Source organism: Saimiri boliviensis, chromosome 17, assembly GCF_048565385.1.
Source record: "Saimiri boliviensis isolate mSaiBol1 chromosome 17, mSaiBol1.pri, whole genome shotgun sequence".
Classification (NCBI taxonomy): Eukaryota; Metazoa; Chordata; class Mammalia; order Primates; family Cebidae; genus Saimiri; species Saimiri boliviensis.
Window position 1 is genome coordinate 62,233,673 of NC_133465.1, and position 27,238 is coordinate 62,260,910.

Below are 27,238 nucleotides of genomic sequence, written 5' to 3' on the forward strand. Positions count from 1 at the left end.
GCTGAGGCAGCCAAGCCAGCCCGAGGGTGACCTTCAGTCAGTCATTTGACTCTGCGGGCCTCCCCTCTGCCCCCGTGAAACAGGATCCCAACGGCGACCCCCGGCAGGGACAGAACGCCTGCAAGACCACACGGGACACGGGGCACAGAGCAGCCCTGCAAGGTCACGGGCAACGCGGCCTCGTGCTGAGAGCACAGTCGGGAGCCAAGGGCTTGGGTTTGGGGCTGAGTGGCCCATTTAATAGCGGCGTGCTCTCTGACAGGTCATTTGCCCTCTCTGTCTTGGTTTCCTCATCTGTAAATTAGAGATAATAATAATGCCTGCCTCTTAGGGTCCTTGTGAGGAACAAATGAGTGGTGCGGGGCCGGGCATGCTGGCTCATGGCTGTAATCCCAGCACTTTGGGAGACCGAGGCAGGTGGATCACCTGAGGTCAGGAGTTCGAGACCAGGCTGGCCAATATGGTAAAACCCCGTCTCCACTAAAAACACCAAAACTAGCTGGGCATGGCGACCAGCACCTGTAATCCCAGCTACTCGAGAGGCTGAGGCATGAGAATCATTTCAACCCAGGAGGCGGAGGTTGTAGTGAGCTGTGATCGCGCCAGTGCACTCCACCCTGGGTGACAGGGTGACACTCAGTCAAAAAACAAAACAAAACAGTGTTGTGCGTGTGCGTGTGTGTCTGCGTCCACGTACATGTAATTATGTACGTGAGCGTGTATTGGTGGGACGGTGCTTGGAGCACAGAATGGGCTATTGTGTCAGCAATACTGTGATTAGCAAATACTACTACGGGTGCTCAGAGTTCACTTTCAGCTGTAGCCTAGGTCATAACCTCCTGAATAACACAGAGCTACTTTCTCAGAGCATGTATCGGCCTCTCTCCCATCAGAGGCAGCCTGAAGGGGCTAAAAAGAAGTCAAAGGCTAAACAGGCCCCAGGATTGCCCTGTGTGCTTCCGACCACACAGGTTCGGTGTGGTCGGAGCGGAGCAGCCACACCCGGCACCCACATTGTCCGATGGCTCCGCTGGCAGGCTCACCTGGCACAGAACCTCCTACAGCAGTCAGGGCGCTGTCCTGGATGGAGAACCTCACCAAGGGACAGGCACCACTCCTCCCTGAACTGCTGTGACCAGTGTATGTCACATAAAGCAAGGAAAAATTCACCAAGGACGCCAGGCTTGGGCCAGTGAGGGCAGAGCTTTTGCCAAAAAGAGCCAAGTGGGCCGGACTCAGTGGCTCACACCTGGAATCACAGCACTTTGGGAGGCCAAGGCGGGTGATCACGAGGTCAGGAGTTTGAGACCAGCCTAGCCAACACAGTGAAACCCCGTCTCTCCTAAAAATACAAAAACACAGCTGGGCGTGGTGGTGGGCTCCTGTAATCCCAGCGCTTTGGGAGGCCAAGGCAGGTGGATCACGAGGTCAGGAGTTCGAGACCAGCCTGGTCAACATAGCCAAACCCCGTCTCTACTATGAATACAAAAAATTAGCCGGGCACGGTGGTGGACACCTGTACTCCCAGTTATTCAGGACGCTGAGGCAGGAGAATCACTTGAATCTGGGAGGTGGAGGTTGCAGTAAGCCGAGGTCATGCCATTGTACTCCAGCCTGGGCGACAAGAGTGAAACTCATCTCAAAAAAAAAAAAAAAAAAAAAGAGAGAGACAAGTAACAGGCACCAATAGGCACATTCGGTGTTCCAAGCACCATCCCAGCAGGCACAGCACACTTACACACACACATCTATAGGCCTTCTGGTAAAAAGATGTAAAAGTGAGTCCCCGGGTTTGGGAGACGCACATCCACAGAGGACAGCAGGGGCAAAACGAACACGTGGGGTGTTTTTCAGGAGGTGGTCTCGGAAGGTCTCAGGAAGGAAGCGCTCCGGCAGGAAGGTGTCTGCCTCCTCACGCAGCCTCCACACACGTGCAGGGTCCGTGGTGACCGGGGGAAGGGCTCCAGGGCACCATACCCCATGAATGCCTTCCCCGCCAGATCTCATGGGGCCTGACTCCAGGCTCTGGGGGCTTCTCTGCCCCAGGACCATACAGATCACCCAGGCAGGCTGAGCAGGAAGCAAAACCATAGCCCATCGGGAGCCCCACATCAGAACAGACCCCTCCATCATCCGCCCCCACAACCCCTGGGAGGCTACACCCTCAAGGAACAGCGCTGATGAGGAAGTGGCTCCTCTAAACCTTCAGTCTGCCCCAGAAATGCCACGCAGCCAGATCAGCCACCCTAGAAACTTCCATCAGCCTCAGTTTCTTGGATTTTTCAAGCCGCGTTGGGGGCCCAGGTTCCTAGAGTAGAGGCAGCACATCTCCCAGAATCCGCCTCAAATGCCTCCCCTTCCCCTGACCTCGATAAACAAAGGTGCTTTTTTTCCCCAGCTCCTCGGGGTCACCACATTTTCGTCAGACCTGTGCTTGTTTTCTTTCTTCTCAGGCCCATCGCGGCTTCCCCCCACCCCCAGGCACCACCATACCCAGGAGACAAACCCCATATTGTTTTCATAGACCTAATAAATGACATCACATCGCGCCCCACCTCCTGCCACGAACTCACCAGCCTTCCCAGCTCCGATGATAAAAACAGAAGGATGTTCAGTAAGTGTTTGAAAATACATTTCATCAACCAAGGTTTCTCCTCGCCCCTTGAAAAAGTCAACGATGAAAGGGGTAGAAAAAGGAGTCGCCATTTATGCCTCGTGTTCCATTATTGGAGCGCTAGGCATGTGGGTGTTATTTATATCCTACTGCTCAAGGTCATCACCAAGATCTGATGTTTCAAATTCAGAAAATGGCAACCTCAGGCATAAATGGTTTAAGCCAGGAACGACTGCGTTTTTTTCCCACTGGTCAAGCTGATGAGGTTCCTCAGATGTGCTCTGGGAGGGGATTGCTGGCCACCCGTAAGAAGGGCTTGCTCTGCTGAAGTATTTGGATGTGGGACACAGAGGCAGCCGTGTGAGGGAGTAACAAGAGACGTGTGTCATCCTGGCCACACAGGGACTTGTGGATTGCTCTGAACTCGCAGAGCTCGTGAATCTGCAAAACAATCCCCAGAGCCTCTAGCTTTTGTCAGGGGTGAAAGAAACCAGAAAGAGACAGCAGCCACCAACCTCTGCGCCAATCAACTGCTTCAAGCTCAGATCTCGCCTTCAGCACCACCACTCACCAGCCACCCCTTGGCGCTGATGTAGGAGGCAAGCAGCCACCTCTGGGCATCATGACTTCTGAACCCAGCCTGACTGCCTGTCCCTTGCTTCCCTCAGCAGCAGGCTCTCCAGGTTTTCACTGCCACCACTGCAAGAGTCCCATCCTCCTCCAGGCAGGGGCACAGAGACAGGATGGCTTATAACTAGTGGAGTAATGAGCTGAGCCACAGGGAGGTGCAAATGAAGAACCAGAAGGCAAGTCCATGTGCCTCCCCACACCCTCATGAGGCCACGTGAATGTACAGCCCACAGCGTCTTGCTGCTCATTTACAGAGCTGGACGGAACCTCAGAATACTCATCCCTGGTATTTTGCCTATGAAATAAAGACACAGAGAAGTAGAGAAGCTCACTTGAGATCATCAAGCAGGTGCAGTGGCTCATGCCTATAATCCAAGAGGCCGAGGTGGGAGGATCACTTGAGCCCACAAGTTTGAGGCCAGCCTGGGCAACAGAGAAAGACCCCATCTCTACAAAATTTATAAATGAGTCAGGCACGGTGGTGCATGCCTATGGTCCCAGCTACTTGGGAGGCTGAGGTGGGAGGATCACTTGAGCCCAGAAAGCCGAGGCTGCAGTGAGTCAAGATTGTACCACTGCACTCCAGCCTGAGCAACCAATTGAGGCCTTGTCTGTAAAATAAATTAATTCTTAATAAGTAAGTAATCATTCATCTGGGAAATAAGCTACAACAGAGACCCAAATTCCTTGACCCTGGATCCAACGCCCTCTCATCCTCCTCCTGAGGATCACCAATCTATTGCTGACGGGACTGAATCTCTTAGAATGCAGTAAGTGAGTCCTAAACACTCACCTGTAGGAAATGAGGGTTCTCAGTATGCAAAGGTAAGGACATGGCCAGCACACACCTGTAGAGGCAGCCACGTGCCAGGAGTGGCTGGGATTGGAGGGGCTGGAGGGAGAACTGGCGACGAGAAGCCTCCCTGTCCTTCCCATCTGCTCGTGGCCCCATCGGGTGGACACTGCCTGCTCTAATTATCCATGGGGATTATTCTGGATCCCCAGCTTGGCAGGGACCTTGACAGTCATTCTCATTCTCTCCGTCCAGTCCAGGAGCCACCCTCTAACTGTTGGCGATGGGGCTGTTGCTGTTTCCCTAACAAGTCTAGCGTCACCACCCCCGATCCCATGTTCCCATCCCCGTTGCTCTCCGCCACCGCCACTGCCACCACACCAAGACATCGAGACCTCTGGCTTTTCTCTTTCTCTCTGCCCTGTCCCCTAGAACCTTCCGGCAAACCCCCCTTTGTGCCATGTCACTGTGCCTGTGGCTGCATGTAATAACTGTGGAATGGAACACGCCTGATTTCTCACTCAGCCCCCTTTAAGCTACATCCTGATCCCCAAACCACTCTCCCTCGCACCTCTCCTGCTGCATCAGGCGCCTGCATGGGCAGGGCGGCATCCTTTCTCACTAGAGCACTGTGTGTCAGAGACTGGGTCCCCTTCCTCCTGCAGCTGGTCCATCTACAGAGCCCAGAAGCTTCCTGCTTCTGCAAGAGGTAAAGCCGCACCGACACCTCTCCTCCAGCACTCTCTACCGTTTTCGGATGAATCGCACCGCCCCCTGGGATGCTCCCGGTTCACACTCCAGGCAGGGCCTTAGTGGAAGGACCTCAAGTCCTCCAATGGGATAAGAGGGGCTCGGCCAGACGGGCAAAGGCCCAGATCCTCCTGCCCATAGAGGGAGTCCGTGCCCCTGGCAGCCCGCGCAGCTGTGCCCTGTGAACAAGGACTCTAAAGTCAGCCCTAAAGCTCACCTGGGAAGGCGCTTCTCACCTGCCACAGTACAGACCCTCCCTTCTCCAGGTCCCTTACCCTCGGAACTGGGGTAGGAAGAGCTGGGCTGCACAGAGACGGGGCCCCGGGGTCAGTCCCTGTCCAATCTCCTACCCCAACACACACACAGATCACTCCCCATGGCCCAACACTCCACCGGGGAGAAGGGTCAGAAGTTGCATCAGGACTCTTCTCTCTAGGACACCAGCAGGGAAGGTTCCTCCTTGAACACAGCTCCAGCCAAGTTTCTAAAACTTGCTGCTTCCCCAAGCAACCAGGCAGTTCCCTTCCAGCCCAGGGCAAAGAGCTGTACAGACTCCGGCCTCCCTCTGCCATCTCCTCCCCAGAGGTGAGCGCTGAGCCCTCCAAAGACACACAAGCAGACGGGACAGACGCCAGCGGGAGCACACACCTTCCCTCATGGAACCTGGGTGGCAGAGCCCTGGCAGCGCCCAGGAGAAAGGCGGGGGTGCCAGGACAAAACCCTAACCGGCTGCCAGAAGGCAAGGGCCTGGCAACGTCCTTCGTCTTGCTGTGACCCCGACCCCTTAACCCAGCCCACCCGCTTTAGCAACTCTGGGCGCCCTGGCTCGGCCTCCAGCTCTGCGGCAGGCAGGACCTTTAGAATCAGACACCCCAAGGCTGGAAATTCAAGCATTCCACCTCCGGGAGACATTAGGTAAGTCACTTTCCCTCTCTGAGCCTCGCATTCCAGGACCTCCTCAAAGACCTCACAGGATTAAGTGAGATGTGGACACACCTCACTGCGCTCATCGACAGATGTTCATCCCATCCCTCCTCCCACCACCGGCCAATCACAGGCCACCTCCGGTTTACTCGCCCGAGTGGCAACTCAGGCCGTTCACAGTAAAGGCCGCTCCAGGCAGTGATGACACTCACGTGCAGAGGCAGGAGGGTCCCCGCACATCCCCCTCCAAAGGGGTACACACACAGATGGCCAAAGGCAGCCCACGAAGCAGAACCACCCAAAGTCCCTCAGACTAAGAATCGTCTAAAACACACATGTGGTTGGAGACCAGAGAGTGGACCCTCGTCCACAGAGTGGGTGAGTGTTTCCCTATCCAAATAGGTGATAGAAAAAAAAAAAATACCAGGGACTTCTCTCTGGCAAACTTGTCATAGAGCATCTCCGTGGCCAGCAGAGGAGAGAGGAGGTCATTTGGGACCATTTACTCATGTGAGAGTCACTGTCACATGCTAAGATTTCCCTTGAAAATAAAATAAGATAATAACTCATAATGCTCTCCCCAAATCAGTCCCACACAGACCCCCTCCTCTGTTTGCTCAGACCCCCGCTTCTCCAGCACAAAGTCTTTATTGGTCTCTCTGCAGGGGTGAAAATAAAGGGGGTTTTGTTCTTCTCCTCCCCGCTCCCCCCGCAGGGCTGAGTGAGTTTATCTGACACTGCAGCAGTCTTTGTAAACTGAGTGTCCCAGGATAAACGCTCCCTTAAGAGTCCCTTGGCCTGGGACAGAGGGACCCTCTCCAGAGGAGAATGGGGAGCTTGTTCCGATGGTCTTTTAATATGGGGGGCGGGGTGTCACCAAGGACAGGCCTCCAGCACACTCTCACAGAAGGGTCTCTGTCCTGAGGCCACAGTGGAGGGAATTCTTAAAACACAGATGCTGAAAGGGGGAAGGAATTTTTTTTTTTCCTAAGGGGAGGGGAGGGAGGGGAGGGTGAGAAGGAGAAGGGGGAGTGGCAAGGACTCCTCCTTCCCCGGAACAATTCCAGTTACAACAAGGCATCTCTGTGCCTTAACAGCAAGTGAATGACAAGGCAGTCAGCAGCCCCGCAGAGCAGAATTCTCCTCCCATCCGGATCTCCCACCAGCGTGTGCTTTGCAGCTCCGAATCCAGGAGGGGTGCCCGCCAGCCAGCACGCAGAAAAGAATCTCACTTTTACCTAAGCAAAGGGCCTCAGTCCCAGCGTTCTAAAAAAAAGCAAATCATCTGAAGGCAGTTAGAGTCCAGCTGTCCCCTCTGGAAAGGGGTAAACAGAGGCAAATGCCCTTATATACATAAAATTATCTCAAATCAGAGGGAGAAAAAGGGTCATTTACTCCTGTAATTTATTTGGGTGCAAGGTCACAACAAAATAGATATTCTGAGCCATGGCTATCACAAACGACGCTCTCTAAAGACTGCCCAGCGAGTCTGTTTTCTATTTTGATTGCATTTAAGTTGAATTGAGTTCTTCTCCACGACGTTGAGTGGTATTGCAGAAAGACCTGGAAGCTGTGTGTCCACTGAGAACGAGCTGGCATCTCTCCTTACCTACCTTGCTCAAGGTCACCTGCGGAAAAAGAGCAAACACAACAAAAAGACACCCTCCCTACTAAAAGCCATCAAGAAATCACACAGTTCTGAGATACACAGAAAGGAAACTGAGGCCCCAGTTCGTGGTGTAATAAGCCCAAAGCCATGAGGCAAATTAGGAGATCAAGTCTATGAAGAAAACAGGACTCCTAGGAACAGAAAACCACCCACAGGGGATAGAAGCGTGCAATTCTCAGGACCACTCCAAGCAAAGACCAAGAGCATCTTCTGAAAGCTGCTTTTTACAATGCCGTATGTTCAGGCTACTAAGCCAGAACCACTGTCACCACAGCCACATGGAATGGCAGGTCAGTGTGGGCCTTCAACCCACCAAGTCGCTGGGTATATGCAGTGGACCCTTGAACAAGGTTTGAACTGTGTGGAGTCTACCAACACGTGGTTTTTCTTCTGTGTCTGCCTCCCATGAGAAAGCAAGTCCAACCCCTCCTCTTCCTCCCTCCAAGCCTGCTCACTATGAAGACAACGAGGAGGGAGACCTTTGTGATGACCCACTTCCACTTAATGAATAGTAAATACATTTTCTCTTCTGCATGATTTTCTTAATACCATTTTCTTTTCTCTACCTCACTTTATTGTAAGAGTGCAGTATATAATACATACATGCCATATCAACATGTAATACCTCTAACATAACACATAGGTGTTAATCAACTGTTTTATGTCATTGGTAAGGCTTCCAGTCAACAGGACGCTATTAGTAGTCAAGTTGTAGGGAAGTCCAAAGTTACATGTGGATTTTCAACTGCACAGAGGGCCAGCTCCCTTAACCCTTGCATTGTTCAAGGGTCCACTGTAGTAAGCCTTTACTGGAGTCAGCATCAGGCCAGGTGCTGTGGAATCAGAGTGCACAGCTATAACTATACAGAAAACAAAAGATCCATATATGTGAAACCATCGTGGCAGTATATGATATTATAGTTGTCAGTAGGACAACTATAAGTTTAAGGAAGAGAAAAATTGGATGAAAAGCGAAAGTTTGCAAAAACAGAGTTAGCATCCTGCCCATTGATGAGTTTATTCAGGCATAACCTGGGCAACCAGTGGGCATGAATATTGGGTCCTACGTGTCCTGCAAGTATGAGTATCCCTAACCATATGTTGGGAGAGTGAGGAAAGGAGAGGAGGAGGACACAGCCCAGGAGGAAAGAAGCACCCGTCAGGTCACAGGGAAAAACCAGCTGAGACAAGAGCCCATTCCGGACCCAGGGAGGGAGCGCTGAGGGGCACATCCTTGCTCCCACTCCTCCTCACCACTGCTCTGCCCCCACTGCGCTCCTGTCTGCCCACTTGAGCTAACAGAGATGCCTGGGCTGGTTATTCATCAGATTTGCACTGCACAGCAGAGTAGACACACGCTTTCACATAGGTCATCTCACTGAAGCCAATGGAAACCAGAGCCCAGGTTCCACGCTTCCGAGAAAAAAACGTCAAAAGGGAAATTGGGCCTTCCTCAATTCAATCCAGCCACTTCAGAGCAGAGATGCCACCACAGCCTAAGCAGATAGAACCAAGGAGCCAGTCCACGTCTTTAAGACGGACACAAGGTTTAAGCCAAGAAGGGGAGGGAAATATGTGGAAGGAGGAATCGAAGACTCCGTTTACCTAGTCCAGCGAATGAAACCTGTACCAGCTCCCATCCTCCCATCCCCCCAACCTCAAGGTCACACAGGGACGTCATTCACTACCCTCCCAATCATGTCAATTAAGAGGTTCTTTGTGCAAAGGACAGAGGGCATGGCAACTGATGGGTGTGCAGCTCAGGTGGGGCAAGGCTTTCTCACAGGGCCCCCACACCATTGGAAGGTGACATAGGTACAGCCCGGGGCAGCCTCCTGCTTTCCAGGCATAATATCCGAAAAATGAGCCTACCAACAGGTCTGCCCTGAAAACTCAACTTTGAGCTCCCGGAATAAGGTATGCACGGCAGTTTCCTGGTAACTGAAAGTTCCCGCACCCTCAAACTCAACATTTCCAGTGAATACCTTGGTAACGGATCCTTCTCTTTTTCTGCTGTCACACTGTGCAGACAATCTCAAACACCTTCTTCATCAAGGATGCTGGGACACCCCTTCCCTCCACCCCACAATGATCCCAGGTGGAAAATGAGATGGAAATTCAACTAAGCATGCCCTGGACTCAGCACCCTTCATGGGATTTCAGCAATAGAGGAATCCATGATGCTGGTGCATGCTTTGAACACGCAAGTCTCCTAAGCAAATACCATCAGGACAATACTGTGGGCAAAAGGACAAACAGACCTACATCTGGACCCTGGCCCTCCTGCCTGCCAGTCAGGAAATGATGTGCCATCCATTCTAGCTCTCTAAACCAGATTTTACCTCTGCAGAGAGAAACCTGAGGACAGCAGGAGAGTAGAGGCAGAACTGGAGGAAAAGCCCAGACCCTGTGGAGCACTTAATGAGAGTTTCTCATCACAGAAAATTCTAGTCAACCAACCTCTCAACTGGTCTTAGTATTAATTACCTTGCCCCATCTGGAGGGAAGGGAGTCATCTATTTCCAGCTACACTCCTGAAAGAATGCAGGTCTCACCTCTATAAGCAGAGGGAAGGAGAAGCACTGGTTTTTGTTGTTGTTGTTGTTGTTTTTTGAGACGGAGTTTCGCTCTTGTTACCCAGGCTGGAGTGCAATGGCGCGATCTCGGCTCACTGCAACCTCTGCCTCCTGGGCTCAGGCAATTCTCCTGCCTCAACCTCCTGAGTAGCTGGGATTACAGGCACGCGCCACCATGCCCAGCTAGTGTTTTGTATTTTTAGTAGAGATGGGGTTTCACCATGTTGACCAGGATGGTCTCGATCTCTTGACCTCGTGATCCACTCGCCTCGGCCTCCCAAAGTGCTGGGATTACAGGCTTGAGCCACCACGCCTGGCCAGAAGCACTCTTTTAAAGCTGTCAGTGGATTACTAGGAGGAAGAAGTGAAGGATGAATCATAGCTACAGATGCATTATGAGGACAGGCATGGTGGCTCACGCCTATGACCCCAGCACTTTGGGAGGTGGAGACAGGAGGATTGCTTAAGCCCAGGAGTTCATGAAGCAGCCTGGGTAACAGAGTGAGACCTTGTCTCTACAAAAAAAATAAAAATAAAAAAATAAAAAAATTAGCCAGATGTGGTAGTGTATGCCTGTAGTCCCAGCCACTCGGGAGGCTGAGAAAGGAAGATCGCTTGAGCCCCGGAGGTTGGGGCTACAGTGAGCCATGATCAGGCCACTGCACACCAGCCTGGGTGACAGAGTAAGACCCTGTCTCTAAATAAATAAATAAACAATGTGAAAACCATTTGATCTGTGACTTCTAGTGCTTTCCAAGAGAAATGGGATCCAGCCTGCAGCTAAAGGCTGTATGGATGCAGTCACATACCCAACTGGAATCAGATCAAGTTCCAGCTCTGCCTCAGACCAGCAGGGTAACTTAGAACAAGTGACGTAAGCTCTGGGAGCCTCAGCATCCTCATCTGTTAAATGAGGCAACAGTAACTACACTTCCATGGGATGGATGGCACCTTTAATACATGATAATCATCCCCTCTTTTCCCACTTCATCACCTACCAAAAAAGGTTATTCATACTCAAGCTTTAGATAGAAAAAAACCTGTCGCCATGACAATAAGAATTTTTTCCTGACAATGGCAAACAAGGACAGCTGAGAGCACCTGCCAGGGCCGCATGGCTTCCTTTCAAAGCTCACACAACCCATGAGCGTGAGTCACTGCTCCTCAAACAAAGCCTACCTGTGTAACGTGCAAACAAAGTAAGCAAAATAGAGTCTCCCACCCTGAGCTCAACAGCTTGGAGATCAAAGCTGTCTCTCAAACATGGAGCACCCAGAAAATCTGCTTCCAAGTTGGCACATGAATGTGTGAACACAATGGAGCCCTCTGCATAAATCCACTTGTGTGGCTGCGTCTGGACGAGCTCTCTGTCTGGCCTCCCAGCGTTCTCAGTCTTCCCCACGTGGCTGCCAAACGCAGAGGCCCGGCGAGAAGTCTGCACAAATCCATTTCCCCCAGCTCCCATCATCAGGCTTTTCAGAGCAGGAGAAGAACAGAACTTGCCTCCCAAGGGAGACTGGGAGCAACACCATTAGTCTAGAGATGCTCAGAACTAGGGCACGTGTTTCCCTTTCTTTGGTGAAATCTCAGGCAACAGGTGCCATTCCAAGAGTCCAGTTTTTATTCCAGTAACAACTCTTCATGCGGGTCATTGAGAACCCAGTCACGGAAAATCAACTACAAGGCTAGATTTAGCAACCCAGGAGTCAAACTTCCAGCTCCCTGATGAAACAAGATGATGTCCCATGCGAGAATAGACTCTCAGGTTCAGAGATTCCAAGGAGGAAAGAACTTTTGAGGTCCCCTTTGTCAACTTCTACTAAGCATTAACATGCCCCCAGCACCCTCCTAAGATACCAGTTATACCCAGGTAAACAAAACTAATTCACTACCCCCAAAAGCACAAGTCCTGGTTTATTATCCCAGGAGTCCAATTCATTCATAGTGAACAATTGGTGGTATCGCCTGCACGTACCGGTGCTCCCCAAGGACCCTAATATCCATTTGCAGAATCTTGGTGTATCTGGGGAGGGAAGCTGTCTCCTGGCAACAGAGCCAAGCATGTGATCAGGAGAGAGCCCATCAGTGTGTCTCCCCCATCACCAGGCAGCGGTTCCCGGTCACAGGTGTGGATCCAGGGGTGAGCATGGCTGCAGGGTCAGCACTTAGGAAGGCCATCACAGAGCCATTCTCTCCCTCTGGATCTGTTGAGGCAGGAGGTCTGCCCAGATAAGGAAAGTAAACTTGAGAATGAAACTGTATACGGAAGGGGAGAGAATGAAAAGACAGGGAGACCGAGCCAACAAATCACCCCAAAAGCACACCCCCCACACTTCTCAGTTATGTGAACAACCAAAACATTCATTGTTTTAAACTAGATACAGTTGGTTTCTCTGTAACCTCCAACTAAAAATATTCTTCCTTTTCTGGATGAGGAATTGGGCCCAAAGACAGAGGCCCAGGGACCTGTGCTAAGTCATATAAATACTTGGCACTGGGGCAGGACAGGGGCCCAGTGATGGGCCTGGGCCAAGACCTGATTTTGAACTATACCTCCATCCTCCAAAGCTATGAGACCTTCGGGGTATTCCTTCATGCCTCCAAGCCTCTATTCTGGAGATCATAACGTCCCAGGACTCCGAGATTAAGGGAAGCACAGACTCTGGTAACACATTCTCTGAGCCTGCTGTAAGGCTGCCTCTTTCTGGACATTGCCCTGCTGACAGGCAGCAGTGGCTGGTTGGAAACTGATATGGTTTGTTTGCGTCCCCACCCAAATCTCATCTTGAATCACAGCTCCCACAATTCCCACGTGTCATGGGAGGGACCAAGTGAAAGGTAATTGAATCATGGGAGTGGGTCTTTCCCATGCTGTCCTCATGATGATAGTCAATAAGTCTTATGAGATCTGACGGTTTTATAAACGGGAGTTCCCCTGCACAAGTTCTCTCTTCCCTACCGCCACGTAAGATGTGACTTGCTCTTTATTTCCTTCTGCCCTGATTGCAAGGCCTCCCCAGCTATGTGAAACTGTGAGTCCATTAAATCTCTTTTCTTTACAAATTACCCAGTCTCAGGTATTTTTTTAACAGCAGCGTGAGAATGGACTAACACTAGGATCGTATCTGTTGAATCCTGACACGGAATGGGTACAAGGAATTGAGCCACTGGGCCGGGTCATTATTGGGGGACAAGCAACATCACCCAACGGCCAGTTTGACCGGTGAATCTTGAATGCAGCCACGTGGGCATCTTCCCTCCAAGTCGGTGCCTGATGAACAGATGCCCGGGATGATAAGGGCTCAGGGAAAGGTTTGAGAAACCTTTCAGGTTCAATTGCAACGGTGTGAGCAGGGGAGGGGGACAGCAGAAAAAGAGGAAGGCGAAGGTGACGAGGAAAGCAATTCCAGGAAAGGACAAACAGCCCAGCAGTCAGCGTGGAACGCGCAGACCACCTCGGCTCCTTGCTTAACCACAGTCCTGGTTTCCACTTAGAAATTTAATGAAAAACCCAAACACCTAAATTTCCCGCTGGCTTGCCCGTGGCCACAGATTCCCTGAGGTTCAGAAAAACCTCCCTCAGCTTAGTCCTGGGTCCTCTAAAGAAGTCTGGTCTGAAGCCAGAGGAGGGGGAATCACAGTCAGGAGTCATGGAGACGGGGTCATGGGGAGGGCACCCCCACTCTTCCAAGACAGAAGAAAGCCTCCAGGCAGGGGAGACCCTGTTCTATCACCCCAACTTCAGAAACAACAGCTTTGCTTCTTGATGTTTAATTCTTTTTTCATTCTTTGTTTAGAGACAGGGTCTTGCTCTGTCACCCAGGCTGGAGCACAGCAGGATAATCATAGCTCACTGCAGCCTTGATCTAGGGCTCCAGCAATCCTCCCACCTTGGCCTCCCAAAGTGCTGGGATTACAGGAGTGAGCCACCGTACCCAGCCACTGCTTAATTTTAAAAATTAAAAGAAATATCACTGCGAAAAAATAAACATGGAAAAGAGCCACATTTACGGTAGCTCCGAGGTGACAAGGCCACTTTCCTGCCCCATGCAGGGAAGGTACAGACGCTGGGAGTGGGTAGAGCCCCGCAGAGGCTGAGATCAAACCCTGTCCACCATCTGTCCTCCAGGGCCAACAAAATCACTTACTGCAAACGCCTAATTCCCCAGCAGCTGGACATGCACATGTGGCATGGGGGAACCAGTCACAAACCAGAACTGACAGCAGCCTTGGGGGCTCAGACTCAGCCTGGGGATTTACACCACAGAAGGGAGGTGATCATCTTCACCCAGCCACACACCCCAGTTCCCCTCGGAAGCTGCCACCGAACTCTGACATCCACCATCATGCTCAAAAGGCACCTTTCTTTTTTTTTTTTTTTTTTTTTTTTGAGACTTAACTTCACTCTTGTTGCCCAGGCTGGAGTGCAGTGGTGTGATCTTGGCTTGGGTTCAGGTGATTCTCCTGCCTCAGCCTCCCAAGTAGCTAGGATTACAGGCATGCGCCACCACGCCCGGCTGATGTTGCATTTCTAGTAGAGATGAAGTTTCTCCATGTTGGTCAGGCTGGTTCAAACGTTTTAAGCAGCTCAAACTGTGCAGAAAAGTGTTCTCTACTTTTAAAAAAAATGCCCACTTCCAGCAAACTTTATATATGAAAGTGTGACCCTGCAGGGCAAGCAGCAGAGAATTCACTCTACAATTTTCCTAAACAGTGAGTCCGATCTGAATCCTCCAGACCCTCTGTCTCTACACCGACACTTCCAAAACACTCGCTTTTTACAATGCGTGCCAGATTAGGAGTCAGAGGGCAAGGGTTCCTCTGCAGGGGGAACCATCATTTCACTGGCTGGTGCTTTAATGCCCCTCCTGTAAAACACGATGACACCTGACCATTTCACCAGGTTGAAGGTATTATCAGATGAGATATGGGGACAAAAGCAATTGGAGAACTCTGATTCAGAGAATCAGGGCCAACGAAGTCAACAAACCTTCTCATTTAGAAAAACTGCTTGTAGTAGATCTGAGCACCACCCCCACCAACCTGGCTGCTCCTTCACTTTCCCGAGCACTTCACTTTTCGGGAAGGTGACTTTCTTAAAGGAAAAATCACTTCACACGTTAGGATGGCTATTCTCAAAGCAAAAGCAAAAAATAACAAAAAAAAAAAAAATAAGTCTTGGCAAGAAAATGGAACTTTTGTGTACCATTGGTGGGGATGTGAAATGGTATAGATGCTATAAAAGATAGGAAGGCGGGTTGGGCAGACGGTGGCTCACGCCTATAATCCCAGCACCTTGGGAGGCTGAGGCTGGTGGATCGCTTGAGCTCAGGAGTTCAAGACCAGTCTAGGAAACATGGCGAAATCTCATCTCTACAAAAAATACAAAAACAAGCTGGGCATGATGGTGAGTGCCTGTGATCCCAGCTACTGAGGAGGCTGAAGCGGGAGGATGCTTAAACCCAGGAGATGGAGGCTACAGTGAGCTAAGATCACAGCACTGCACTCCAGCCTGGGCAACATAGCAGGACTCTACCTCAAAAAAAAAAAAAAAATAAAAAAAAGGAAAAACGGTTAAAAGTTTTCAAGTAGTTAAGGCATAACTGTAGAAACCATCATTGACACTTACAGCTCAATGAGGGTTTTACTCACATAGTGAAATTGTCCCAAAGGCCAGCATCGCAGACACCTTCCTGTCACTTTGTGAAGTGCCCCCACTTCCACACAGGCTGCTAAATCTCCAAATCAGCTCTCAATGGGCCCCAAAGACCACTAGAACTCAATGCTGAAGAACCCAAGAGGCTGTGCCAACGCCTTAAAAAGCATCCAGTAGGCACTCGATATTTGCAGAATTAAGGTGAGAAGAAGTCTATAGGCAAATAGCTGGAAATACATCCATCATTAGAGAAGGAATACTCCATGGCTTGCTCAAAAAGCATGCCCTGAAATCCCGACTCAATCATCAGAAGGGACTACTGGGGGGCAGGCATGGTCTTTCCTGGTCAACAACTCACAACAAGAAGTAAATTGCTAAAATGGCCACTTTTGAAGCAAAGGAAAGAAGTCTGTAAACCATTAAAATGAGACCCTAACAGTCGGCATCTTCCAAACCGTGGGGGAGCCTCACAGACCTGGGAGTTGGAAGGTCTGGTTGATTTCTGGAGCTCCAGAACTGCAGTCCCTTGATCACACCCCCAGATGAAACCACATCTGTTTAATCACACACAAAGGCACCTGGTTTCCAGACGTCCATGCAAAAACCTGTACCAACAAACCAAATATGGGAGGAGGTGATGATGAGTCACGTTACAGAAAGAATTCTTGGGCAGAAACTTGCCACTTCAGCATTCTTCTAGGTTGCACGATTCCTTGGGGCCTTTTGGATATCACATGATCAACCAAGATTGGTTTTGTGCAGATGTTTATCCAGGCACAGGCCTCATCTGTAAAGCAGGAGCACCCAGCTGACTTTGAACAGGGTATCCTTCACCAATGGCACAGTTGAAAGGTAAGAAATTCATCCAGGATCATTCCTGTTCTCTTGTGAAGTGAGCTGGGTGCATCTATCATGTAAACAGGGGATGCTAACTTGGTGTGGAGGACCCCAACCAGCTCCACGACGACAGTGACATCATCTAGAACTACGGTGGCCAGAGACAGAAGTGGCAGTGGTCTGTGTGAGCACACACACACATGCACTAGGATGCTGCCCGATCAGGGACACATTCCAGGCTCCCAAGGACCTTGCCTACAGGAGGGGAGAAGACACTCAGAACTGTAGTTCCTTTATCATTCACCCAAATGCAGCCACTCCTGTCTAAACCAAATAGAAAGGGCATCTGATTTCAAGGCTTCTATGTAAAAAACGGTACCAACAAACCAAATACGTACACGTGGGGACCCAGACCAGTGGAGGTAAACCAGAAAGACTTCCTAGAGGAGGTGGAAAAAAAAAAAAAAGCACTGTAGTTGGGTAAGCATTAGTGGGAAAAGGCTCAATTGAGGCTTTATCTAGCCAAGCAGTCAGTCAACTTCCTGTTTCTTTAAAGTTTCTGTGTCAGAACGGCCTGAGTAGCTTGTTGAAAATACAGCCCCACAAGCATTAAAGGTGAGGGGAGGGACGGGGGTGGCTGCTAAGAACATTCATTTTTAGCCAGGCACGGTGGCTCACACCTGTAATTCCAGCACTTTGGGAGGCTGAGGCGGACAGATCACGAGGTCAGCAGTTCGAGACCAGCCTGGCCAACATGGTGAAACCCCATCTCTACTCGAAATACAAAATAATTAGCCAGGCATGGTGGTACCTGCCTGTAATTCTAGCTACTTGGGAGGCTGAGGCAGGAGAATCTCTTGAACTAGAAAGGTGGAGATTGCAGTGAGCCAAAATCACGCCATTACTCTCTAGCCTGGGAGACAAGAGCAAAACATCTCTCTTTCTCTCTCTCTCTCTCTCTCTCTCTCTCTCTTTCTCTCTTTCTCTCTCTCTCTCACACACACACACACACACAAGAATATTCATTTTTAAAAAGCAATTCATTCTTACGCAAACCAGAATTTGAATACCAGGGGACAGGTGGGGCAGTCCCAAAGTGAACAGTCTGCACTGCCCTGGAGTGGATCCTGGGACAAGCTGCAGCTTCTGAGAAGGGAGGACCCACCAGGAGACACTGAGGACAGGGACGGGCAGGTGTAGACAGAGGCGCCTTCCAGAATGTTTAGTCCCAACACCCCCAACCCCTCTCCCCGCAAGACTTCCTGTTATGATCCTCACTGGAGCTGGCTAGTTACAGAAAATGTCTGTGCCAGGTCACAGAGAGAAAGACGTGAATATTCTTCGGTTTACAAGTTATAAAGCTACAACAGGAAAGTTGGGAGTATTTCAAAAAGGAAAAGAAAAATCAAGTCTAGGCAACCAGACCCTAACAGTAACACGGAAACCCTATCTGGGCAAAGAAGTCTGTTTTGTTGGGATTTCAGTAACCTCAAAACTTCCTTACCCCAAACAAACATCGCCTTTGCTCAATGCAGGCAACCACTCCAAGTCAGAAAAGACACAGTGATACTCAAAGCAGACGGACTCAATTCACGTGTGCATTACTGGCTGACCATGCAGCCTCTTTATTATAAGGCAAAAAGAAGAGCCTCTTGGGTTTCTTCAAATTCACATAAGTGGACTCTTAGGCAAAGAACCTGGGTTAGCCTGCATCCTCATCAGCCACCTCCCAAAACCCTTTTGGGCAGGCTCTCCTCACCCCAAATCTTCTCTTGGAAGAAAGTCCCCTAAAGAAAAGGAGAATCACTTCCTAGCCCAAAATTGCTTAACAATACCCTAAATCCATTCTTAGTTCAGAGCAGAAATCCGTGTTCTTTCCAATCTGCCCAGATCACCAGGAAATGCTGTACCTGCTGGGTCTGCACGCTTAGCTCCTGACACACCTGCTACTCCAGTCGGCATGAGTCACCCGCACAGGCATTGCACGGTGTACTTGTCAACCGTGGATTCAGCGGCTCAGCAGCTTGCTCTCACGCACACCGGATGGCAGCTGTCTACTCCCCAGAAGACGTGTCAGGGTAGACTGGGTAATAACCCCATTTTCACTCAATGACACACTGCCACTGTAGGTGTGGGAAGAGGAAAGGAGGGAGGGGGTACACGGAGATGCTTTCCCCACATATGGGCAGGCTCCCATAAGCCCTAGATGCCTGATATGGCTCTGCTATTGTCAGTAGAGGAGGGGGAAATTCACCTGGGGAGGAAAATGGAAATCACGTCCCAATTTCAAACCTCCTCCTGAACAGAGATTGTCTTCTGTACCCCTCTTGGTTCTCCACTTTTTACAAGTCCCCATTACAGGATCCCAAACTGGACCCTGGGCCAGAAAAAGGACGTGAGTGGGACAAATGGAGAAATTTGAATGAAGCCTGTAGATTTGTTAAAAGTACCGTGTCAATGCCAGTGTCCCAGGTCTGATCATTGCACCATAGATATGTCAGATGTCAACATTTGGGGAAGCGAGGTAGAGGAGAAAGTGGAACTCCCTAGGCATTATTTTTTTGCAACTCCTGTAAATCGACATTTCCATCAAAATCAAAAGTTTTAATATTTTTTAAAAGATAGCATGTTAAATTTAGCGGCCTGATATATCTTACTTTACGGTATTGCTAAAAAAAATTTACATCATAATCCCAAGGGCAAATTTTAAATTAATTCTCATACCAATGCCAATCAACTCTTTGATACAAAGAGAAAACAAAACACTTCATTTGCTCACAGCCATTCACTCTGTGTCCCTCGTGTAGAAACAGAGTTTTTCCTTTGCTTTAGACATGACTCTAACTGAAAGCAAATGTAGCAATTTCTGAGAATTTCCAAAGGAAATAATCTGAAATGTGGACAAATCTTTACTTACAAAAGATGCTTACTATATTACTTCCAAGGGTAAAAAATTGTAAACAACTCAGTGTCCAACAATAGGGAAATTGTCAAGCAAAAGATGAGTCAATGTCCACAGCAGAATGTGCAGTGATGACGTGGGGGAAATGTTCAAATAAAATTGCACGAAAAAGGGGCAGGGGAAAAAGCTCTAAGTATATATTGCAGGATTTCACCAGTGAGGAAATACATCAAATTGCCTGCATTACTGTGTGAATTGGATATTTTTTCCTACTTTGGGCACTTTTGCGTAGTTTTCCATAAAAGAAAGAGAGCATGGATTACTTTTTAAAATCAGACAGGGAGGAGAGGTGGTGGGGCTGGTTATCAGTTGGCCTGACAGTTTCAACCTTTCCTCTCCGGGAGTCAGTCTGAGCACAGAACTGGGGTGGGGTCACGGGGTGGGGAAGGGCCTCAGGGAAGGTGCTGTGCCAACCTGGGCAGTTCCAGGACCTGCATGGGGCCAGGAGCACCGAGGGCCCCAGCGCCCAGGGCAGGGGGTCGTGCCACTAAGCGCTGCCTTTTCTTCTTCCAGAGCTGCTCTACCTTCTGTTGCTCCTGGAGCAGGTGCTTACTGGAGACACTGGGACCCTGAGCATTGATCAAGAGCGATCCCTGACAGCCTCTAGATTTCTATGAAGAAGGAACTGCTGGGTGAGAAAGGGTTCACAGGCAGGTTCTAAATGAGAACCTACAGGCTACAGGAGAGGGCTGAGGGGCGGAGGAGGGAATCCCACATCTTCGAAAGCATCCCCAGGAAACCTGGATAGGTCCCGGAGTTGAGGACAAATACCAAGAAGGGAGAAGGAACAGGAGGAAGGACCCTGGTTAATCTACACACCAAGGGCGGAGTCACTCAGTCATTCATTCAACAAACATCTATTCAGGGCCTACTCTGTGACAGGCACTGCGCTGCCCCCAAACAGGGCAGACACACGTGCACACACACACAAAAAAAACAAAAACAAAAACAAACAAACAAACAAAAAAACCGAAGGAGGAAGCTATGGATACAGAAGCGGTTTGCTTTCAGTTCTGGACTCAAAACTTAAGCCCTCTCCCCACCCTGGCCAAGAAACCACTTCCACTAGCAAGTTGCGCCAGAAAGGGGAGATGGCGGGTGGGCACACTGGACTGAATTCCTGCCACCTCCCACCCATTTAGAAAGCCCGTCCACACCCTGGCCAAACGCATCCCCGCGTCCGCCCAACGGGTGGCCCAGTCCTTGCGGAAAAGCCGCTCTCCAAACGCCCCCGCCCACCCCCCAGCCTCAATGGTGAGAGAGGCTCCGCTGCGTCGCGTTCTCCAAGCGCTGCGCCCCAGCAGCGTCCCGGATCGCCAGTGGGCGGACGCCAGGAGCTCGCGGAGGCGGCACCGCTCCCGAAGTAACGGAGCCTCGCGGGAGACCAGGCGTTAAGGCGAGTGCAAGGGGCCGAGCGGGTGCGCCGGGCACGCGGGGGCATCTCCCCCAGCGGAGGCTCGGTCCCTCCAGGCAGCCAAGGCTCGGCAGCGCTGGAGGCTGAAGGACGACGACCGAGAACGCCTAGGATGGGGTGGTCGCTGGCCACCGTGTCCCAGGAGATTCCGCTCCGCCTGGGGCAGAGGAGTGACTAAAATGACCTCCGAAAAGATGTCAATTCCAAGAACAAAAATTCCAACCCAGAATCTCCAGCCCTTCGGAAAACGACGCGGAGGAAAAAAGGAAAGAAAGAAAAGAAAGTCAAATCAGATCCCTTCCCCGAACCGCAGGGAAACTTACCTCCAGCTTGGCGCCTCAGCTGTTAAGTAGAACGAGTCAGTCCACGGACGGAGAGGAGGCCATGAGTCTTCTGAGCCCAGCTGATACACACCAAGTAATCCACGTTAAGGGGTCCGCAGCCCCCCACCCCATTCCCCACTTTCCATCCGAGGCCAGTTCGCCGCCAACCCCTGTTCTCTGCGCTCCAGACTCGCTGAGGCCGCGGGGCGGGGGGGGGGATTCCCCAAGCGGCCGCATTCCCGTCCCCCGGGGTGGGCGCGCGACGCTGGCGGGGACCGGGCGCCCCGCGGACCCCGTGAGCGCATCCCGCCTCCTCGCGCTGGGACAGCACCAGCCCGGACGCCGCTTCTCGCCTTTCTTCCCCGCGCGTCACCAGCGCGAACCAAAGATCCCCGCCAGGAAAACCCCTCTGCCAAGCCGGAAAGCGCCGAAGGCAGATCGTCTCTAGCCCTTGGGTTTGCAGGTTCACAAGGCCCGGGAGGCTTACGGTGGGCGCCTGCCTTGCAGAAGGTCCTTGGGGAGAAGCTTAGAGCGGCCAAAGCCAGCTGCGGCGGCTGCGTTCCCAGGCGTCAGCGCCACACCGCGCGCCACTTGCGCGCTCTGCAGCCGGCTGGGCCATTCGGTCCTTATATACCAAGCGTGCCCGCGAAGGGGCGGGGCGGAGCGGGGTAGGCGGGGAGGGGGCGGGGGAGCCGAACGGCTTCCTGGGAGTCGTAGTTCTGGTAGTTCTGTCGCAGTCCGGACAAAAGCTGAACATGGGTGGAAACGGTCGGGGTTTGCCCACTACAGCTGTTCTCCTTTGCGCCCTTCCTTCACAGACAAAGCTGGGATTCCCGTCCTATTGTCAATGCTGCTAGGTCTATTCTGGCCTTTCTGCCTAAGGCGGGTCACACCAGTCCCGAATGCCACGCAGGATGACAAACCTTGGTAGTCCTGGAGTCAGACCACCCCAGCTGGACCCCAGTTCTGGGGGTGAGAGGTCCGGAACCAATCCCCCATGGATACTAAGGATCAACTGTACATAATTTTAAGATTCTTTTTAAATTAGCAAGTCAAATCCCCTCAGACAGAACGTTTTAAACAAGTCAAATGACATCCTATATCTGGTTTTGCAACACTCTTTTCTGAGAGTTATCTGTTGTGCAGAATTTTCATTAATCTAGCAGTTCAAGGGAGATACAGCATTAGGGAATGATTCGACACAAAGGAAATTTTAAACGAAGTTCACAGCTGGCCTGATGTCCCACATTGAGCGAATGCCTGGGATCACAGGATATGCATATGGGCCGGTTAAAATAGACACATACACTTGATATCGATATCCAAAACTATCAAAGGGAAGTTTGCACAAGGAGCAAGCCAAAAGCACTGTGGCATGTTTGAGAGCCGCGAGGGCATGCCACGGGGATCTAATTATAAATCCCAGGCTGTTGAGGTTTTCCTGCTTGACACAGAGATTAAAATAACTCAAAAACAAGCAGTCACAGATTTCAGCCAAAAACACTCTATTCTTTCTTGGAATGGTTGCTCCAGAGCTACCAAGAAATTTCAGAAGGTGTAAGCCAATCCATTCAATATTCAAACAATTGGAAGAGTGAGTCCTCATGCATATAATCACCTGAGGGGATTGTCAGAGTTCAGACCTTTCTTTCCGTGTCATGAAATGATCCAGTTTTTTTCTCCATCTTCTTTTCCCTTCAGTAATAAATGATAAAAAGTGTTCATTGAGCACTTACTAAATGTTCAGCTCTATGGCAAGCACCTATAAACATTTAATGCTCACCGAAACCCTAAGTGATAGGAAATAGGATTATTGCTGCGTTACGGATGAGACAGCTGAGGCCCAGAGTAACTCGCACAGGGCCACACAGCCCTTTCTGCCATCCGCCGCCTCCCCTCATCCTAGCTTCATCAAATGAACTCATCCTTCTTTGCCTCCAGAGGACATCTCATCTCTTCAGTTCCTACATTCTGACTCTTACTTACCTCTACCATGCCATTAAAAGTGTCCTCTTGTCTGGGCGCGATGGCTCACGCCTGTAATTCCAACAATTTAGGAGGCCGAGGCATGTGGATCACTTGAGGTCAGGAGTTCGAGAGAAGCCTGGCCAACATCATGAAACCCCCATCTCTACGAAAAATACAAAAAATTAGCCGGGCATGGTGGTGTACGTCTGTAGTAACAGCTATTTGGGAGGCTGAGGCAGGAGAATGGCTTGAACCCAGGAGGCGGAGGTTGCAGTGAGCCGAGATCGCACCATTGCACTCCAGCCTGGGCAGCAGTGCAAGCCCCCATCTCAAAAAAAAAAAAAAAAAAAAAAAAAAAAAAAAAAAAGGTGTCTTCTCCAAGGCCCCAGGGACCTGCTTACCACCCAATCCAGGGGGCTGGTTCTAGCCTTCTTCGTTTTGCCCTCTCTGCAGTTTGTTTTCCTCAAACCCTCTTTACCCTTGGCTTTTGCCATCATGTGCCAGGCATAAGGTCTCTGCTCACCGACTATGCTCCCTTCCTGCCCCTACCTGTAGGACGCATCCCAGGCTCCAGTTCTGAGCTGTCCCTGGTCTCCTTTCTTCAGTACCTTGCTCCCTCTCATACCCAATCCTGCCAATGAGGTCGTTGGCTCGATCCCGAGTCTGCCTTCCTGCCTGCCCATTAGACGTGTCTGTATCAGCTCAACCCCAGGCTGTCTAAGAACAAGCATCTATAACCACCCACTGATGACATCCCACCCAATGGTCCCTTGCTGCCCAATTGTCCTGCAGCCACAGTGGACAATTCCAGCAAGTGGCCACCTCCCGCCTCAGCCACCTGTGACTCTTGGTTTCTTTCTTCCTTTTCTTTTTTCTTTTTTCTTTTTTTTTTTTTTCCTGTTCTTTGGGCATGTTTAGCTCCTTGCAGAAGCATCTCAGAAATGCCAGGGGTTTACCCTCTGTAAGAACAACCCTCAAGGAATGGAGTCATTGGATAAATAGTCCATCTTTTTCATCCTTTGATTGGGCAATTTTTTTTTTTTTTTTTGAGACAGGGTCACCGTCACCCGTCACCCAAGCTGGAGTGCAGTGGTGCAATCTTAGCTCACTGAAGCCCTGAATTTCTGGGCTCAATGATCCCAACTCAGCCTCTCAAGTAGTGGGACTAGGGACTACAGGCACATGCCACCACACTTGGCTAACTTCAAAGTTTTTTTGTAGAGATAAAGTCTTGCCAGGTTGCCCAGGTTGGTCTCCAACTCCTGGCTTCAGGAGATCCTCCTGCCTCAGCCTCCCAAAGTGCTGCGATTACAGGTGTGAGTCACTGTACCTGGCCTGATTTGGCAATTCTGAAGTTTATTTTATCGAGTTGCCTGGAGGATCCCCGGTGAGATTCAGCCCTGTATGCCCACAGTATAACCTCCCATCAGCCACCACGTATTGACTCTTCTCCCTCCCAGTTCACTCTCTTTGTGCTTCCAAAGGTAAACTCACAAATCCAGTTATACACAGATGTGTCTCTGCCTCGAGAAGAATCCAAGATAAGGTACCAAGCACAAATCATTTTTTCTTTCTGGATTCTTTGCTGAGGCCTGTGATTTTTCTGAGTCTCCCAGACATCAGGGTTCAAAACTTAGACACATTTTCTATTCTTTTGCTCCATCCCCTTCACCCCTCTGAGTGTTTGTGACTCATGGCTTTCAAATGTCTAATATTTCCATTATTCCATTCTTCCCAGCCTAGTTCAGGTCCTTATAATCTCCCACTGTGATGACCCCGCCACCATAATCATTGCTCACACCATCTCATCTGCCAGAAATGCTCTTCAGACTTTGCTGGGCTTGTCCCTGCAGAGTGCCTCTTCTGTGCCCTGGCTTGTGTCAGGCACGTACTTCAGGCTCTGGGGATGACCTTCCCTCCCACCCCACCCCCCCGTGATGTCTGTCTTCTCAAAACTACCCGTACGTTATCATGCACTCCATTCATCTGACATTGACATATCCTGCCTCTCATCAGTGGTTATTAAGATGTGTACATTTCTGGCTCCGCCCACAAATGTTAAGTGTTCCGGGATCAACGAGTGTATCACATGCTTTCTTGCTTGCTTTTGTTGTTTTTAATCCTCTCAACAGGGGCTCAGTCAACATTATTAGCTGGTTTAATTCGGCTGATAATGTTAAACTGCCAGCAAAGGAAACGCAGGTAAACAGTGCTCCTGAAGGTGGACAAATGGACTCCTTCCCCAAACTGCGCTGAAGCAGTTTCCAGATGTCATCCGCAAAGCCCCGACCAAAAGCTGCCCAAGCCCATAGAATTCATTAGCCTGCACCTACGTGTCAACATCATTCTACCAGTCAATATTCTTGATGGTTTGTGATATAAAAAGGATAGTACCTGTCCTCGAGGTGCTATGAAGAATGTGAATTGATAGCTTTCTGTCTCCAGATTGAACAATGGTGACCATTCATTCATTTGTTCAACAAACATCTATTGAGCACCTGGTAAGCTCCAGGTACTGTGCTAAGCAATGCGGATATCATAACAAAGGTGACAGCCAAAGTCTCTTTTTTTTTTTTTTTTTTTTTTTTTGGTGGGGAGATGGAATTAAGGGAATTAAGACATGAACAACTAAATTAAATGACTGCAGAGTGTGATAAGAAGAAGGAAAGACATAAACCTACGCTGTAACCGAGGGAAAAGAGGCTTCTTGGAGAAGGGATAAGTTATGAAACTGATCAAAACTAGATCATCCGTCACTGGAACATACATACCCATAACCCATACAAGTGGTGGAGAGGCAGGTGACATCAAAGGAAAATCTGGCCACACGTGGTGGCTCACGCCTGTAATCCCAGCACTTTGGGAGGCCGAGGTGGGCAGATCACTCAAGCCTGAGCATTGGAGACCAGCCTGGGTAACATGGCAAAACCCCGTGTCTACAAAAAAAAAAATACAAAAATTAGCTGGGCATGGTGGCATGTGCTTGTAGTCCCAGCTACTTGGGAGGCTGAGGTGGGAGGATTGCCTGGGCCCAGGAGGTCGAGGCTGCAGTGAGCCGGGATTGTGTCACCACACTCCAGCCTGGGCAACACGGAGAGACACTCTATCAAAAACAGAACAAAAGAATAGGAAAATCCACAGGTTGTGCCTTGGAATCACTGGAATTCAAAGCTTGTTTAGCAAATGGCAGGGTGGACAAGTGGTCTAGTCAAGTTGACTTTGGCTTTAAAAGCAGACAGGGAAGTTCAGTGGAAGGGTGATGGGGAGGTGACTGAGTCAAAGGCTGGAGTGTGGAAAAGAAGTGCATTCCAGGGGCATGATGGAGAGCAAAGCAAAGCTACGCTCTCTTCTGCAAGAGGACAGTCAGAACAAATGCAATCCAGTCTCACATCCAGGGGAAACGTGAACAAAGTGGCCTCAGAAAGACCCAGACACCCGGAAGTGCCAGCACCAGGTGACAGAGAGATGGGATCCATCCAGAACATACCTTCACCCTGTGTCAGAACCAGCAAAAGCAAATAGAGCAACACAGAAAGGGGACCTGGCGTGTGGGGGTTCAGAGCACGACTTCCCCAAGGCTCCTCCAGGGGGTTAACTGGCAGCGCTACCCAGATTTTACAAGAAAGTTTGTCATGCAAATATTCTCAAAGATGTCCGTTCAGGCACTCACCTCCAATGCCCTCCCTTTCCCCTGGGTCTCTCCTTCCTTTCCAGGGAGCAGGTCACAGGGCAGGGCAGGCTCAGGAGATGTGATTGAGCTGTTCTGGGAAATACCTCAGCCCCACCCCACTCCTACTACCCCCTGTAAGGAGGAGGCACAGGCGGGCACTGCCCTCGAAACACTGAAGCTTTGTTTGCCGGAGATTCTGAAATCAGCCTCTTCACGTACCTCACCCAACACCAAGGATTCTGTCTCCACCTCCTCCTCCACCAAGGACTTTATGGGGCTAGAAGGTGAATGGGGGAACGTGGCAGAAAGGATGGGTAGCTAGTGAAGCTCCAGATGCATATTTAGGCCTGTTCAAACCCAGTGAGGTAGATGTGAGTTCAGAACCGATCACACTTACCCATCTCACAGGTGAGAAAATCAGCTTAGAGAGACTGGAGAACTTAACCCAGGTC

General features: G+C 50.3%; 1 long non-coding RNA gene across 5 annotated transcripts in view; it reads right to left on the minus strand.

Moving 5' to 3' along the window:
* LOC104651993 (uncharacterized) overlaps window positions 1-21,756 on the minus strand; it is a 564,635-nt gene extending 542,879 nt beyond the window's left edge. For all 5 annotated transcript variants that reach the window (XR_012514707.1, XR_012514709.1, XR_012514708.1 and 2 more), the window contains exon 1: window positions 21,149-21,756. This is a non-coding gene — a long non-coding RNA (uncharacterized LOC104651993). The remainder of the gene's footprint in view (window positions 1-21,148) is intronic.
* Window positions 21,757-27,238: the final 5,482 nt, after the last annotated feature.